We start from the raw sequence: 19,684 nt of genomic DNA on the forward strand, positions 1-19,684 counted from the left end.
CCGTGCAGCTTTCACGCCCCGGAGATCCACACGAGCATGTGGAATCTCCATACGACCATGTGGATTCTTGCAGATTGAGTTTTGAAGCATGATTTGATCAATTTCTATTTAAATCTTTGAACGAATGGCTCCTAGGTCAAAGAAAGCGGCCGGCAAGCGCCCTCGAGAGCCCTTGCCTGAGCATATGGAGTTTGTGATCCCTGAGCACGAAGCTCGTTTCGAGCGTTTGTCGAAGCTCAAGTTCGGAGACTCACGGTTCTCGGACTTGAGCGCACTTAGGGAGATTCTGTTAGGGGATGAGATGGCCGATGAGGTGGATGAGTTTTTGTTGGTGGATAGTTGGCGACGTTTATTGTCGATTAGATAGCCAGTTATCCAGATGTTGACACAATAGGTGTTGGCATCATTCGAGTTCGATCGCTCATACTCTAGTTTTGACAACATCGATGCCATACAGTTTAGATCCTTCGGACAATATCACAGTTTGAGCATTACATAGTTTTCAGTCTGATTGGGTCTTTATAACAAGGTATATATAGACATTGAATAGTACGAGCAACTGTTGATAGATTATCATGGCAGTTTAATGCCACAGCTCACATACAGAGCATTATGTGGTCAGGGACAGTACGGGCCTGGGTCTCCAAGGCGACATGCTTTTCCTGACCAGCTTACCATTCATCCAACCTGTTCTGAGTAGATTAGTGAACGGACGTGGCGACAACACGGGAGTCTTGAGCCAAAAAGAGCTGCTTTATTTATATTCGATAGTACAGAGTGGGCCGCTTCATCTTGGACACATCCTTGCTGTGTATTTGCGTCGTCAGGGCCGATACATTACTCGACTCACTATGGGGATGGGTGTGATAGAGGCGATTAAAGGGGCCAGTAGATGATTCTACCATCTCCCCTCGGCCTAAAGATGATGAGACTGATAGGCATGATCCACATATATAGAGACAGAGTTTATGTTATGATCATGCCCCATCCATAGATTGCCAATGGTGAGGGTGACACGGTAGAAGGGTCTCAACATGTTCCAGAGCCATAGTCAGAGTTGATGGAGACATAGGCACCTCTCGTAGCACAGGTGATGGTGACTACTTGTAAGTGTACGGGGTTGTCAAATAATACCTTTCATGCAAGCACAAGAGGGTGGTATTCCCTAGGACCAAGGAGCTACCCTTAATCCTCTTTACTCGTTGTTAAAACTTCCAATTCGAGTTGAAAATCAAGATGACTAAAACACTAAAATAAAACAAAAACCACAGTGCAAAGCCAAACAAGAGGGTGAAAATCAAGAGATGAGAGAGGTCCTAAATGTGGATCCTCTTAGAGTTACTCAAGGTAAATGAATGCATGACCTGCTAAGCAAAAACAGTGTTCAGGCCACGAGAATACGAAAATAGGTTGTCCTGATGGTCACAAGCCAACCTTTCTCCTACGATTACAATGCGCAAAGGGAATTCCCAATTAAGACCGATACTCAACCTAGGTTCATCCGTAATATGGGCAGGGTATGAACTACAAGATGGTTACAATGTACTCATACATGAATCCACATTAAGCAAGGTGTGCCTAGTATTATGGCTAAAGTCATGTGAAAAGTGCTAGAGTAGACATATTTCTATATATATTTTACATGCATTGAGCATCATTTTTACCAAGGTTTATGTCTCATATTGTGTATTTGGTGTTCTTTTATGCATATAGGTTGTAAATGCTTTGAAGAGTAAAAAGGAAGCAAAGACAGAGCTATACGAGACATAATGTTTGGTGTTCTTGTTCAATTCAAGGACCAAGACATGAGAGGAGTTCATGAATGTAGAGATGTGTGCCAACTTCCAAGAAGATTCAAGTCCATTCACTAGTTGGAAGGGCACAAAGATAACCACATCTTCATGTTCCTTCTCTTTGTGAAGATTGCAAGACCTCTCAAAGATACAAATGATGAAGAAAAAGTATTATAGTCTACCACATGGACATGTGCCCGGCTATGTGGCCTCAAAACAAGAGTGTTTGGACCGCGATTATGGAGAGTATTGTAGCTAAGTGCTGTAGCGAACATCAGTATCATTTTTACGAGAGCTTAGTCATCGTAATAGAATTACTCGCTGACGCCCCGTGGAAATTCCAACAAACCGCATGGAAATTCATGCAGCCCACGCAGGCGCGTGGAAAATCCACATGGGCATGTGGGGGCACATGACAGACGCTGTCTAAGGCCTATAAATAGCCGTTTTGCCCTATTTTTTCTCATCTTTTGTGTGGCTCTTGAGAGATGAGACGGTCAGTTAGGCTTTGGAGAGGAGATCTTTTCCGATTTGGATGGTGTTCTTCACCAACTTTGATAGTTTTCTTTGCCGTCATAGCACTTGGGAAGCCACCGGTGACCTAGCTTCATAGAGGAATCCTTCAAGACGTTGAACTACCCACCAAGGCCAATCATCACAAATTCAAGGGGGTTTTCTGTATGGTTTTTGTTGTTTTTTATTTTATCAATCATTGTCTTGTAACTTGCCCAATGGAGGGCTAAACCCTAGTAGGTACTTGGGCATGTGAACCCTAGGATCTATTCTTTTGTATTAATTTGCTTTATGTTTCTAGTTAATCCGAGTTGATTTGAGTTTTAATCTTGTCTTCCCATTGCTTGCATATTTTCTTGATCCTTGTGGTTGATTGTATATGCATGATTTGTTACTTTGATGAGAGAGAGGTCTCCGTTAGAGTTAGAACTTCAAGATTAAAGAGGGTTGAGAGGGTGAGTCATGAGATAGTGGAGCGTCCCCTTTCCCTTTCGATTGAGTGTTTCCTATCTCCGTATTCCCTAGACTCTATGCAACCATATTTTGCGTGAGATTGCGAGATTTCTCCGCCACGACCTTGTAGGGGTTAGGGATCCTTCGCCAGGAATTACTGTTGGATCTATCTTTAGGAATCAGTTTCACTCTTAGGTGTCCCTAGAGTGTATTGCGGTCATATGGGGTGTAAGGTGTTGAGATTGAGCGATTTCTCCACCAGGACCTTGTAGGGGACTAGTATCGATGGCTTGAAGGCAAGGGCCGGTTGTTCTTGGATTACCTCGACCCATTAGACTCAGTTTAGAAGCATTTAGCGAATCTTGAACTTCATGTTAGATCCTAGGGGGAGCATTGCCCGGGTACCTCATCTTTATTGATTGAGATTCTTCCTCTATTTCACCCTTGCATTTTCGTCTCCGGTATCCATTTCTTCACACATTAGATCACCACATCTTTCCATTTATCATTAGGCTACAAAGTAGAGAGGAAGTTAGTACTAGTAGCCCTGTTCCCTGTGGATTCGACTACCCAACTCACTGGGTTTTTTATTACTTCGACACCCGTGCACTTGTGGTTTACACGCATATTCGGACGTGCCAAGTTTTTTGTGCCATTGCTGGGGAACAGGATACTAGGAAAGCTAGGACTTTGTTGCTCTAGCCACTTATCTTTTTCTTTATTTTGTCTATTCCACACTGGCGCACAGCCTGCCCACGCGCATTTTGCAGGGCCACGGGCCCAAGCGGCCCCCTTGGCTGAGAGCACCCTAGCCACACTCTCTCGTGGCTGGGACGGGAGGGCACGTGTCCTGCCTAGCCGTGTGCTCTGGCTAGCCACGCCCGCGCGCGCGCTGGGCATAGGCCACGCAACCGCGTGGCCTGGCACGCGGTCTCTTGACGGGATAGCAAAGGCCAGCACATGCCAACGCGAGCTCGTGGCTTGCCTATGCACCAGCGTGGTCTGGAAGAGTACCCAATAAGGCCAGAAAAGCGGTTGGCCTGTCCTCCACGCTCGTGTGGAACCCTGTACTCATCAAATTCATGCTTAACTGACTTCTTTTGAAGCTTTATATGCAGGTATGACACCAAGGACCGAAAAACTTCTTCCGAAATGCTTTAATTTCATACGGTTAACCTTGGATGAAAATTCTTTTGGCACACCGGCAACACCAGAAGATGACATCGATGCTTGAAGCGTCCCACTCATGAGACTTTAGTTTTCTTTACTTTTTGTTTTTCATTTTTTTAGTTTTTCTTTTATTTTTATGTTTTTAGACCTTAGTTATCTTTTGTGCTTCATTTTTATTTGTGCGAGTTCGTTCTTCATTTATTTTACTAATAAGAACTCGCACATCTTTTCTTCTTTATTGAGCTTCACTGAACCCCTTGTATACGTGCAGATGGCCTTGAGAGTGATATTGATGGTGTTTTGGTCATAAACACGATCATTTGCTTTGTCACATGGTCGTGTGAGCTTCAGTAACCTATACAACAAGCCCATGAGCTAGACTTCACCAAACGGTTAATGAGGAATTCGTGGGAGTATTGTTTTTAATTGCATTCGCACACACATTATGCTTCCATTGTTATTATTTTTTTATTGTGCTTTGCATACATACATTGAGGACAATGTACATCTTAAGTGTTGTGGAGGGTTTACCTTATACATGACTTTTACTTGTGTTTTCATGAGTATGCTCTTGTTGCCAATGAAGGTTCACCTTAGGGTTTAGAGTTTAATTCTTCGTTTTTGTAGGTTGTAAACATTGGATTTTATTATGCTCTAGTTTTCATCCAATTTCATTAAATATTTTTGTGTGATTGCTCTTTGTGCACTTTTCTCACTCATTAGACCTATAAAGACTCTAGTTCATTGTCTTTGGGGCTTTAGTGTGGTAGTTTTTATTTGAAAAAAAAATCATAGAAAAATAAAAAATCAGAAAAATTTGAATGAAAAAAAATTTAAAAATTTAAAAATAAAACAAGAATTGGAAATTGTTTGTTGTTTGTACATAGGGGGTGGAAAGAGCTACCACCCATGATGTATGTAGCTACTCTCATAAGTCGGATACTTGTTATGCCCTAATGAGAGAAAGAGCTATCTCATGGGATGTGTGAAAGCTACCATCCTTGGTAGAAAGAGCTACCACCTCAAAAGTGTGAAAGTCATTCGGGAGGCATCTTGGGAAAGGGCAACCTTGGAGGTCGTGTGAACCTACTACCTATTCTTTGTGTTTATAAATAAGTCCCGTGTTAATAAGAACTTAGTAGTAGACATAGTGTTGACATGAGTTGAGTTTTTCATGCACACACACACACGCATTCGGATTTTATCACTTTCATTTTTGATTCGATTGTTTGTTAGAGCATTGATTGTTTTGTCTAATGTTTGATTCTCTCGATGACTTTAGAATTTTATTCTTGTACTCTTTTGGTGAACCTAAGGCCAAGCACTTCTCTTTTTCTTCCATGAGTTTAATGTTTAATTTTGCTTGAGGACAAGCAAAGGATTAAGTGTGGGGAGTTTGATAAGTGCTTGAGTAGACATATTTCTATATATGTTTTTACATGCATTGAGCATCATTTTTTTACCATGGTTTATGTCTCATATTATGTATTTGGTGTTTTTTTTATACATATAGGTTGTGAATGCCTTGAAGAGTAAAAAAAGGAAGCAAAGATAGGCTATAAAAGACACAATGTTGGGAGTTCTTGTTTAATTCAAAGACCAAGACACGAGAAGAGTTCATGAACTTGGAGATGTGTGCCAACTTCCAAGAAGATTCAAGTCAATTCACTAGTTGGAAGGACATAAAGGCAGCCACATCTTCATGTTCCTTCTCTTTGTGAAGATTGCAAAACCTCTCAAAGATACGTCGATGAAGAAAAAGTCTTATAGTCTACCACATAGACGTGTGTCCGGCCATGTGGCCTTAAGACAAGAGTGTCTGGACCGCGATTATGGAGAGTACTGTAGCTAAGTACTATAGTAGAATTATTGTTCACGTGCCCGCGTGAAAATTCCATGCAATCGCATGGAAATTCCACGCGGGCACATGGAAAATCCACATCGGCGCGTGGGCGCACGTGACAAATGCAATCTATGGCCTATAAATAGCCATTTTGCCCTATTCTTTCTCATCTTTTGTGCGGCTCTTGAGGGGTGAGATGGTCAGTTAGGGTTTGGAAAGGAGGTCTTTTCTGATTTGGATGGTGCTCTTCACCAACTTTGATAGTTTCCTTTGCCGTCATAGCACTTGGGAAGCCACCGGCGACCTAGCTTCATAGAGGAATTCTTCAAGACGTTGAACTACCCACCAAGGCCAATCATCACGAATTCAAGGGGGTTTTCTGTATGGTTTTTGTTGTTTTTTTATTTTATTAATCATTGTCCTGTAACTTGCCCAATGGAGGGCTAAACTCCAGTAGGTACTTGGGCATGTGAACCCTAGGATTTATTCTTTTGTATTGATTTGCTTTATGTTTCTAGTTAATCCGAGTTGATTTGAGTTTTAATCTTGTCTTCCCATTGCTTGCATGTTTTCTTGATCCTTGTGGTTGATTGTATATGCATGATTTGTTACTTTGATGAGAGAGAGGTCTCCGTTAGAGTTAGAACTTCAAGGTTAAAGAGGGTTGAGAGGGTGAGTCATGGCATAGTGGAGCGTCCCCTTTCCCTTCCGATTGAGTGTTTCCTATCTTTGTATTCCCTAGACTCTATGCAACCAAATTTGGCGTGAGATTGAGAGATTTCTCCACCGGGACCTTGTAGGAGGTTAGGAATCCTTCGCCGGGAAATACTGTTGGATCTATCTTTAGGAATCAGTTTCACTCTTAGGTGCCCCTAGGGCGTATTGCGGTCATATGGGGTGTAAGGTGTTGAGATTGAGCGATTTCTCCACCAGGACCTTGTAGGGGACTAGTACCGCTGGCTTGAAGGCAAGGGCCAGTTGTTCTATGATTACCTCGACTCATTAGACTCGGTTTAGAAGCATTTAGCGAATCTTGAACTTCATGTTAGATCCTAGGGGGAGCATTACCCGGGTACGTCATCTTTATTGATTGAGATTCTTCCTCCATTTCACCCTTGCATATTTATCTCTGGCATTCATTTCTTCACACATTAGATCACCACACCTTTCTATTTTTCATTAGGCTAGAAAGCAGAGAAGAAGTTAGTACTAGTAGCCCTATTCCCGGTGGATTCGACTACCCGACTCACCGGGTATTTTATTACTTAGACACCCGTGCCACTTGCGGTTTGCACACATATTTGGACGTGTCATCATGCAACCAAATACAACCTAGCAGACGAAAAATTGAGTTGTCATGTAAATCAACAAATTAAATCTCACCAATCTTAAACCATGAACACACCAAATGCATTAGAGCAACTCAAAGCATCTAAATACACAAGTTCACCGTAAGGTTCACTAACATCCGGCGACCTTGGGGATTTGCCTTTAATACAAGCACAAGCACAAAATGAGTTCATGTAATCTACTCTAGAAAGCATAATAAACACCCTCAAATGATGGAAAGACGTGGAGAAATAATGACGTGTAGTGGCTTCCACAGATGCCGCAATTGCAGCAGCTTCCTTTGTCTTCTATAAGCTTCCTCAAGATAAAATTGATGGTGATCTTGCCCAAATGACTCTCCCTCTTGTTTCTTTCCCTCTAAATCTGTTGATCTGGCCATCCAAATGCCTGGTGAAGATGCCTCCAGCTAGGGTTCAAGATGTCTCTAAAGTGGCCTCTTTCAAAACTCTAATAGAAATAGGGTCAAGCTTTCCAATTCGAGTTAAAAATTGAGATGACTAAAACACTAAAATAAAACAAGAACCATAGTGCAAAGCCAAACAAGAGGGTGAAAATCAAGAGATAAGAGAGGTCGTGGATGTGGATCCCCTTAGGGTTACTCAAAGTAAATGAATGTACGAGCTGCTAAGCAAAAAAGGTGTTCAGGCCACGAGATTCCAAAAGTAGGTTGTCTTGATGGTCACGGTGATAACTCCTAATTCCATATGAGTGTTAACTCGGAATCTCTTCCGGCCAACCTTCTCCTACGATTGCAATGCGCAAAGGGAAATCCCAATTAAGACCGATACTCAACCTAGGTTCAGCCCCTAATAAGTGGAGGGTACGAACTATGTGATGGTTACAACGTACTCATGCATAAATCCCCATTAAGCAAGATGTGTCTCATATTAGGGCTAAAGTCTTGCAACCCTAATACAACCCAAGCAGCTTTTAAAACCGTAGTTCTCATGTAAATCAACACAGCAAATCTCACCAAGCTTAAACCATGAACACACCAAATGCATTAAAGCAAATCAAAGCATCTAAATACACAAGTTCACCCCAAGGTTCACCGACATCCCAAGCAACCTTGGGGCTTAGCCTTCCATACAAGCACAAACACAAAACAAGTTCATGTAATCTACTCTAGAAAGCATAATAAACTCCCTCAAATGATGGAAAGATGTGTAGGAGAAAGGATGACACGGAGTGGCTTCATGGACACCTGCAATGGGAGCGGCTTCCCTTGTCTTCCACAAGCTTCCTCAAGGTAAAATCGATGGAGATCTTGCCCAAAGAACTCTTTCCTCTTGCTTATTTTCCTCAAAATCTATTGATCTGGCAATCCAAATGCTTGGTGAAGACGCCTCCACCTAGGGCTCAAGATGTCTCTAAAGTGGCCTCCTCCAAAACCCTAGCAGAAATAGGGTTAAATAAGGTCCGCCCGAGCCTCACGGGTGCCTCACGACCGCATGGAGCCCGTGAACCTTACTGTCTTTTTTAGCATTACTCCAGAAATTGAGTTTCTCCGATGCTTGGAACCCTAAAATGTGATTTTTGGTGTCGATTTCTCCCCAATTGTGTTCCCAAGCTCTCCTTGGCTCCTTTGATACCTGTAATATAAATAAAACAAATTTAAACACAAAACAGGCATCGATTCATGAAAATATCGGCAAAAAGCATATATTCTACAAGTATAAAATACCTACATTTAGGCATTTATCAAACATCCCCACACCTAAGCATTTGCTTGCCCTAAGAAAATAAACACGAGGAACAAGAGGAAGATGATAAATGACTAAATATACGACCTCACGCTCAATGGTAGAGAACTCCACAAGCACAAGTGAAAAGAACTCAAGCAAGGTAGTTAGTTGTTCTATAGTTAACCAAGCAAAGATAGTCTTGTTTTATCTAAAGTGCTTCTAGAGGTTGGCACATGCTCACATGTCTTTGAGCACAACTTTTGTCTTCAATGTTGTTGGATCGAACAAAGGTGAAGACACAAGTTGTGCTTAAAGACATGTGGGTGTGTACCAATCTCTATTGTACTCAAGTAAATACACAAAGTGGAGGGGCACAAAGGCAATCACACTCATGTGTTATGACTTATGCAACATTAGCAAAAGCTTTGTTAATGTGGTTTCATTGAAGATGCATCTCAATCTATCATATGGATGTGTGCCCATTCATGTGGCCTCAATGAAAAGAGTGGATTCAGGAGCATTTTGGCAAAGTGTTGTAGCAGTTTATTGTAGTAAAATCACTATAGTAGTTACTGTTTATAGCATGCTAGAAATGAAGAGTTGGAAATTCACACGGGCATGTGGAAATTCCACACACCCATGTTGATGCTTGATTCCAGCCCTAGAAATACCACTTTGAGAGTTTTTTGAGGGATCTTCTTCCTATCTTTTGCCCGTCTTCCGGGAAGCTGGCGGATAGGGTTTGGAGAGGCTTTTGCTAGGTTTTTGGAGCGTCGTATGGTATTTGACATCGAGTTCCTTTAGAGAAGAACTATAGGGGGAGCTTTCATCGGCATCGATTTGGTGTGGTGTACCCTAGGTTTGACAAGGGAACCTTTTGAGAAGATGAGGCTACTCCGCAAAACTATTGATACAGACTACAAGGGGGTTTTCTCTATGGATTACTTGCACTTCTCTTTCATTTCATATTTGCTTTTGTATTGCTCCACAGAGTGCTAAACCCCTAGTGGGTGCTTGGTGATTAGTGCTTCTGTATTAGTAATAGAAAGTATTCTTTTCTTACAATGAGCATTACTTTTCTCTGATTTTATCACTCATACATGTGTATTTCTGCTACTTTTGTGCATGTAGGATTGCGGACACAAGTGTGGAAGAAAGAAGCCAAAGTAGATTATGAATATACTTTGCTGAAGAAATCTTGGAGTGAACAAACGTGAAGACACAAGTTGTGGTCAAAGACATATGAGTGTGTACCAACCTCCATTGTGCTCCAGTGAACATGCAAATTAGAGGGGCACAAAGACAATCACACTCATGTGTTCTAACTTGTGCAATGCTAGCAAGATTGTCGTCAAATGTTATTTTATTAAAGATGCAACATGATCAACCGCATGGATGTGTTTTCCCATTCATGTGTCCTCGATGAAAAGTGTGAATTCGGGAGTATTTTGGCGGAGTACTGTAGTAAATCAATGTAGCAAATATCTGTAGTAGTAGTTACTGTATATAGGCTGTTGAAAAATCAATTCTTGTAGATTCACTGTGGATGTCCGATTATAGCCTATTTAAAGCTGCGACTTCAGCCCGTTTTGGAATCCTTTTCCCCATCTTTTTCTCATATTTTCTCCATCTTTAGAGACTCTCGCGACTAGGGTTTGGAGAGGCTTTGGCAAGGTTATGTAGTGGTTCTATGGCCTTCAACACCGTGTTCCTTTGGAAGATAGTTAATGTGGTAATTTTCATCAGCATCGATTCAGTGATGTGTGCCCTAGGCTTGACGAGGGAACCTTTGAAGAAGACACAGACACTCCACAAGACCATCGATACAAATACCAAGGTGGGTTTACTTATGGATTGCATGTTCTTACTTTTAATTTCATTATTGATTATATCTTAAAACCATGGAGAGCTAGACAACTATTGGGTACTTGGACTTGTAAACCCTTGGGTGACGTTGTTTCTTTGACCTTTCTATTTTGTTTCTTTAATTGATGTTTTTTAATTGGGTTCTAATCTTGAATGCTTATTGGTATTCCCTTAGAGTGATACGAGGGTTGAGAGCCTACATTGGTAATCTTTGTGAGTGAGTGACACACTATGAGGGTTAGACAAAGCAAGATTAAAGAGGGTCGAGCGGGTGAGTTGAGAGGTAGAAGAACGTCACATTTTCCCACCGTTGTGATTTATCCTACCTCCACATTCCAAGAGCTCTTTGCTGTCATAATAGAGTGAAGTGCTAAAAGACAAACTCCACTGGTTCTTAGTTACGCAAGAAATAGAGTGAACCAATAAAGTAATCCTTAGTATCTGGGGCTTAATTGTGATTAGGGATCTTTTGCCTGGACCAAAGGGTTAGATCTTTGTTAGTGAATAGGGTTTATCACTTGGACTCACTAGAGCTTTAAGCAACTTTGCATAGTGTGAGGTGTTGAGACTCAGCGATTTCTCCTCCGGGACATAGTGTAGGGTTAGTCACGGTTGACCTTAGCTTTGGGACCATGTATTGTAGGATTTCCATGACTCATTAAGCATCAGTTAGGAGATATAATAGTTGGTTTTGCACTTGAAGCAATAGTCCTAGGGGGAGCAATGTCCGGGTGCCCCATTTTCTATAGATTATCTTTCCACTCATTTTTTATAACGTCTCTCTTTCTTATTCTTTTTATTTCTTTTCATATTGACATTGTTCACACTACTATCGATCCATCTTCACTTTAGTTAAATAGTAATCCTTGTGTTTCTGATCACTTTTCCCTATGGATATGACTACCCACTCACTAGGGTATTATTACTTCGACAAACCCGTACACTTGCGGTACATACGCAAAAGGTATTTTGTCAAGTTTTTTGTACCATTTCAGGGAAATGGGAATTTTAGAAACACTTTGCACTTTGCTATTTTAGCTATTCACTATTTATTTTATTTCACACTTTCATATTCTTCCATCATTGTGATTTGTTTTTCTTTCTTTGGTTGCAGCTCCAGCTTATGACCAGAGCAAACCCTTCAACATTGGTTGAAGGAGATTCTAAACTCGAACGAACACTTTATAGAAGGAGAAAAAAACCTGTACAAGAATAGTAAAATCAAGCTGAGGTAGAAGGTGAAGGATCAGATAATATGGCAGAGCAGAATGAGCAGTAGAGGACACTATCAGATTATGCCAGACCTGTAGTACTGGGCACATAGTCTAGTATTATGTGGCCACTGATTACAGCTCAGAACTTTGAGCAAAAGCCAGCATTCAACCAGATTATACAGCAGTAGACACAGTTTAATGGTTTGGCCGATGAGGATTCGAATAACCACATAGAGAATTTCTTTGTAGAGTAGCTCCATCTTCACTAAGGGTTCCCTCGTTAAGCCTAGGGCATACCTCGCCGAATCGATGCTGAGGAAAGCTTCGCCAATGACTATCTTCCGAAGGAACACGGTGTTGAAGGCCGTAGAGCCACTCCAAAAGCCTTGGCAAAGCCTCTCCAAACCCTAGCCACGAGCGCTTCCAAAGTTGGGGAAAAGATGAGAAAAAGATCTTAAAAATGGCTAAAATCGCGACTTAAATAGGGCTGGAATCGAGCATCCACACGGCCATGTGAAATTTCCACACGCCCGTGTGAATCTTCAGGAAATTGATTTTTTTTGCGGTCTGTGAACAATAACTGTTGCAGTAACTTGCTACAGTAAATTGCTATAGTACTCCACCAAAATACTCCTGAATCCACACTTTTCATCGAGGCCACATGAACGGGCACATATCCATGCGGTAGATCGTGTTGCGTCTTCAATAAATGTCACATTGATGAAGGTCTTGCTAGTGTTGCGCAAGTCGAAACATGTGAATGTGACTACCTTTGTGCCCCTCTGAACCATATATTTGCTTGAGCATGATGGAGGTTGGCACATAATTACGTGTCTTTGAGCACAACTTGTGTCTCCGTGTTTGTCATTGCAAGATTCTATCAACAAAGTGTATCCACGATCTACTTTTGGCTCCTTTCTTCCACTATTGTCTCCACAACCCTATATGCACAAAAGAACACAAATACACATGCATAAACGATAAAATCTGAGAAAAGTAATGCTAAGTGTAAGAAAAGAATACTTCGTATTACTAATACACAAGCACTTATCAACGGATATTGTAGGATGCAAGCAACGCTATACATGATCATAGAATAAATTAAAAAGGTTAACATGATCAATGTGAAAAAATAAAGAAAAGTATATCTACGAGTACTAGAAAGTGACTCAAATTGAGCTATGGATAGCCAGTAACTTAATTGGTACAAGAAAACTATATCTATGACTACATTATCATCTTTGAATGATAAATTTGCAAAGTTTATCCGAACCTCATAAAACAATTGTTTTTTGTTTGTTGAATAAAGACCATACCATTGGGAAATGAATTAAACAGGCATGAAGATAATTGATAATAGGTACAAGTATTGAATTTATTTAAACAAAAACAATCAGAACAAATGCAAAAATATATACAAGCAATTCATTGTGATTGGGAGCAATGTGATAACCCAGGTGCTGCCTCGAATGCTTTCATTTATATTCATTCACAACCTCTTTATTCTAAACTTCAATAAAAAAAAAAGAAAAGAATTGAAAAGAACAACAAGCATGACAACAATTGTTTCTCAAACCTTGTGCAATTGAGATTAACTTGAAGGAAAATCACAGCATGTGCATAAATTAGCTATAGGGTTTCTTCCAAAAATAAACAAATAAAATAAATAAATTATAATCCATTTTCACTATTTGTTAGATCATAATTATATATAAATAAAAATTGTGACCACAAACTCAAATTAGGCAAGAGCTATGAACCATCAATCAAGAAAACTGAATTGATCAAAAAACCGAGAGAGATGAGAAGAGACACACCATCAGGGAAGTGAGGAGAGAATCTCCGATGAGAGAGAATGGACGAAAAGGACCTCGCACCGTTGTTGATGTGCCTATACCCTAGCGAGAGAACGGCGAGAAGAGAGGGTATTGAGACCGAAGATAGAGCTTGAGATGGAGATCGTTCGATTGAACCATTTGGAATGTATATGGAGGAGTTTAGAAGTATTTTAGGGTTTTCTCGAGCTCTAATTTTAGTAACCACTTTGTTTGGCGAGCTATTTCCCTGATGATGGCCTAATCAGCTGTACTAGATAAGGGAGAACTACGATGATGGATGTTGGGGCTATAGCAGTGCTGGTGGAGATGATGAAGAAGGGGATGGATGAGGAAGGGTGCATGGTGGTGATGAATGGGATGAGTTGAGGGAGTGGGTGGAGATTTAGAGGATTGGCAAGGGAGATGGGGGCCGTCGAGGTGGTGGAGAGGCTGGTGAAGAGGGAGGGAAGGACGGAGATGGTGAAGGAGATGGGGAGTAGGATGGTGAGAATGATGAGAGAGGAAGGCAGTGAGGCGGGGAACAGTGAGGGTAATGAGGAAGATGGAGCTGGAGATGGATATGTGTAGAAGTGTGAGTTCTTAGAATTTAAAGTGTATAAGAACGGGTTGAAATGCAAAAGTGTGAATGGGAATTAGGGATTGTGAATAGGAGAGGGGTATAGAATGTTGAGGATTTTTATTATTTTGTATTTGTGTGTTAATGAATTGAAAGAATGTGTTTTTTGGTTTAGGGTTTAGTAGTTTAAGATTTTTGTTTGGTTTTAATGTGAAAAAGATGGCATTCTTTTTAAAAAAGATTGATGATGCCATATTTTTTGTGATGGCATATTTTTATTTGTGCTAAGGTTTGATGATGCCCTTCATCTGATGATGAGACTGATCACGGGGCAAATTTCTGTAATTTTTTTGGGAGTAGAAAATAGAAAATGGAAAACAATAAAAAAAAAAAGGCAAAAAACGGGTTTTTTCTTTTTTCTTTTTAATTTCAACAGTGCAAACTTTTGAAGTGTTTTTTTATGAAATAAATGGTTGGGATTATTGAGCATTGTGTTTGTGGACATTTGGGTTGGTGGATTATTGACAACGTGTGGCATTTGGAAGAATTAAAAATGGATATTAGTGAGTTAATTAGTTTGATTTTTTTTAGGTGATGTGCTACAAGGAAAAATAAAAATGCCTTTTCCTTCTGTGAGGATTAGTGGGTTAATTTGTTTAATATGTCTGTTTATTTATTATTTTATTTTTGATTTGTCTATCATTACTTATTGTTATTATTTAAATAATAGGATGAGAACATAGCTTTTATTGCACCAGTGTTCACAACAATAACAATCAATTATGTGACTTTTTTATATTTTATAATATAATCTATTGTTATATTTTTCAAACATAATAATTAGTAGCCGAAAGAAACTTGTTTCTCTAATATTTTTTTAAATAATATATTGTGGAAAAAAAATTTACTGCTAATAATTTTTATATAAATCAATGTTAAAAAATAGTGAAGATCATTTTCCACCTTTAAATATAATTTTTAAAATTTAATATATATAGTGCTAATACATGAATTGGGCACTATAAATACTATTGTTACAAAAATAATTAAATAAACTTGTGTCTACATTAACTAATTAAAAAATGTGTGCTGAAAACACACCTCTTATGTTGTTAATCTAGAGTAATGAATTTTAAAATCCATAAAATTTGGGGTAGTAAAATATCTAAAAAACAAAATAAAATAAATAAATAAAATTTTAAAAGTTTTCAAAGTTTGTTAAAAGTTTATTAAATAAAAAATTATTCATAAAATTCGGGATAATAGATTTATTCACTGATAATTTTTATTTAAATAAATAATATAAATAGTGTAGATCATTTTCAGCCCTTGAATATATTTTTTAAAATTTAATATATATAGCAGTTAATATAAGAATAGCCGCTATAATACTATTGTTAAAAAAAATAATAGATAAACTTGTGTCTATAGTAGCCAATTCAAAAATTGGCAGCTCAAAGCTCATCTATAACGGTTAATATAAAAAATCCGTCGTACTAAAGAGTTATCGGGACAAATTTATAAATTTTCCGAAAATTTAGTCACTATAGGCCAACTTTCTTGTAGTAAGTACTACTAGGAAAAAGATTTGAACCTTTACCTTTCTCCTTAGACTCTTGTGTTATATCATTCGGCTATCTAATGGTTGACTTTTTTCATAAATTTCCAAATAAAACTATTTCTACATTTTTACTTTTTATTAATCCAAATTTTGTTCCCCCACACTCCAACATTTTGTCATATTACATGATCTCCTCATGGCCATAATTTTCAAAGTGACATATATGCATGTCTTGTATTTTAACAAAAAGAAACTACAAATTTTGATATCAACCTAGCATCATCAACCCCATTCAGCAAAGTAACCAAGTATCCTTTCTTGCAATATAGGTTTTATAAAAATACCTGATTATGTGAACAAATCAGCTTCATTATATACAACATACGTATCACCAAACAGTTTATAGTCTAGTGATATTGGTCCCACTACAAATGGTGTGGCATGAGATGTTCAAAAATAATTCAAGTTCCGTTTGACACATCACACATGTCTTGGTAATAAGTCCCCAGTGTGAATACGAGCTTGCAGCCCAAACTCTGTATTATTGGGTAAGAACACACGACTTAGATGACCAATTTTCACATTAAGTGGAATCCCCTAACTAATTTTGCTAGTCACATTTGTCATAAAAATTAATAATAATAATAATAAACAAATGCATCATCTGTAGCGACAGTCATTTATCAACTGAAAATTTATAATTTTTTTAGGAAATATCATTATTTTTTTTCAACTATTAGTCTATTATTATCTTTATCCCCATTTAAGGAATGTGTTAGAAATCAAAATTTACGTAAACAAAATTGGAACTCGATTTCAACCAAATGTAACTATGGCTTCAACTAAAAAATTGAAAAGAAAAGCCGAGTGTGGCTCATTGATTGCGCCATTTATTAGCCGGTTTTGTGTCCGATAGTTAAACCAAGAGCAGATGGCCAATAGACAATTGTTTTCTATCCGCTCCTATAGTTTGGACCAATGTTTTTGAAACCAGACCAGATAGTGAACTGGTCTCATATTTGGATCACGGGTCAGTCAGTCCGACCAGATAACTTGTTCCGGTCGAACCGGATAACGTTATAAATATATATATAATATACATAATGTAATATACATATTCATAAACCTTTCAATTAAATATAATCATATGTATATATGTTATATATATATAATAATATAAATATTGAAAGTTGAAGCTGTCCACATGTGAAGCATCTTGTTGCGCACTCAGCCTCGAGAACCCTAATTCCTATGTGCACAGCAACATTGCAGGCGATACCACCGACGCCACGCTTCCCTCTACGCCGCCACGAAGAATGCCGGCGAGAATATAGCTCACACCTTCAACAATACAACCACATCTACGTTCTCTCCATCACCGGCTTCCATTTCTTCACCATCTACGATCCATGGGGCTAGCCAGACATGACCAACTTCTCCATCAACATCACCGAGAAGATCAAATGTGGCGGCGGCAAGAAGAGTTGCCAGGCTATATATTTATGTAGGGACATATGATAGGAGCCCTCCTAAGTCCTATCACTCTATGCCTGCCCTCAAGAAGAGCCCCCACAACACCACCGCAGTTATTGTGACTTATTTAGTGACTCTCCAGGCATGTTTTGTACTGAGAAGTGAGAAGCCAAATGGACTACCGAAGGCACACAACACAACACCAGCACCAGCAGCGAGCACTGTATCCCCTACACAAACATTACACTGGGCCCTGTGTCCTTTCCTGGGGCGTTCAATGAAGTTAAATTAGAATCGGGTCAACTAGGTTCAGGTCAACCCGCCCGGTTCTGTGGGTTTGACCGAGTTTGACTGGGTCAACACCCAGTCGATAATTTGTATAGAACTGGACCGGACTAATGGCCGGTTTCCGATTTTGCCGGTCCGACCGGCCAGTTCGCTACGGGTTTGAAAACATTGGTTTGGCCTAGTTGTGAGGTGGTCACCTCTTAAACTTGTGAAATCACTCTCTACATCACACTACAAGAAAATTGACCTTTTGCGACCAAGGATTCCTTCGTCCGGTATAGGATACGCCTCGATCGAAGCTCCCCTACCAACCTTCTTCCTAATGGAATCACGATGTTGGAACCGTAGAACTTCTCCAAAACCTTGGCCAATACCCCTCGAAACCCTAGCTGAAGCCCTCTCGCAAGTTGGGGAAAAGATGGAGAAGAGAATACTGAAATCGGGGCTGAAATCGGCTTTTAAATAGGGTTGAATCGGGCGACTACATCGGTGTGATGATGTCACACGCCGTTGCGGAATTTCCACACGTGTGGATAATTTCCACACGCCCGTGTGGATTCTTTGTTTCTCTGATTTCTCGGCCGGCTATGAAAAGTGCTGCTACAGTACTTACAACAATTGTTTGCTACATTACCTACTACAGTACTTTGCCGGAAATACTCCCAAATTCCATACTTTCATTGGGGTAACGCAAACGGGCACTACGCTTACGCCGTGAATCACTTGCTTCTTCAATGATGTACATGTTGGTGGATCTCTTGTTCTTATATGCATAAGTCGGAATGCTCGAGTGTGACTCGCCTTTTGTGCCCTCCAAATGAATGTGCTCACTCGAATACGAGGAGGCTGGCAGCGACACTCTAGCATCTCACACCGACCCTATGTCTTCACATTTGAACCTTAGCAAGATCTCCTCCAAAAATAGGTGCATTATGATCCACATTGGCCTATTTCCTTCATACCCGGCCTCACAACCCTACCTGCATAAAAGTAATATAAAAACACACATATTAATGTAAAAACCTGAGAAAAAGTAATGTTCAACATAAGGGAATGAACGCTCGCATTCATATCGCACAAGAACTTATCAATATTCTTGTTTATAAACTAAACTAAACTAGATATAGTTTTTAAACTGCTTTGATATGATTTCTCCCCACAACATATCATTTTTAATATATGACTTGATCTTATCTTTATCTCCAAAAACATTTACTCGTTGTTACTATTTAGATATTAGTAATTAATAAGAGATGATGATCCGAGTTTGCATTGAAGTTGAATGAATGGCATGCAGAGAGGGAATAAGTTGACAAGGTGATTAGAAATGATGGTGGCATGGTGGTCCCTAAGAAAATGATATTAAGTCAGTTATAAGTTGTGAACTAATTAATAATGGAGAGAAAAAGTAAGAAAGGGACATGCTCACTTGCTCAGAGACATTTGAGACATGCATATTACACTATCAATTGAGCAAAAGGTGACGGGTCCCTCTTACCTGATTTATTAAAAATCAAAATATTCATATATTTTTTAATATACTATATATATATATATATATATGTATATTTAATGGTGGTGTCCACTATGAGAACTCAGTATTCACTCGTATCCACTAAAGCCATAAGTTTCTTTTTCTTGTTCAAACCCCACTCGATATCTTCTTTAAGATCCTTACTCAACTTAGGGAATTATTGCTCTCTATTTTTCTATGTGTGGGTGTTTTTAAGTCAACTTTGGAGAAGAAGGAGACATACCATTGGAGTGGCCATTTTTAGATCATAGTTCTATTTTAGTAGAATAGAATTATCATTTCATAGTAAGTGAGAGTAATGAAACATGTGTGTATATGTAACATGTTACATATCTAAGAAAGAGAAGAAAAGAGGAAAAAGGTAACATTATATTGTCATTACATATATATATATATATGTATATAAATATATATATATATATTTGTCTTGGGGGACCTAATTAATTAATTATTTAGTGAACTTGTTATAACTTATTATATTGTTTGTATATGTTTCTTGGACACACAAGTAGTCACAATCTTCATTGGGTTTTGTCAAAACTTCTTT

The sequence above is a fragment of the Dioscorea cayenensis genome, chromosome 21 (assembly GCF_009730915.1).
Source record: "Dioscorea cayenensis subsp. rotundata cultivar TDr96_F1 chromosome 21, TDr96_F1_v2_PseudoChromosome.rev07_lg8_w22 25.fasta, whole genome shotgun sequence".
In the NCBI taxonomy this organism is placed as follows: domain Eukaryota; kingdom Viridiplantae; phylum Streptophyta; class Magnoliopsida; order Dioscoreales; family Dioscoreaceae; genus Dioscorea; species Dioscorea cayenensis.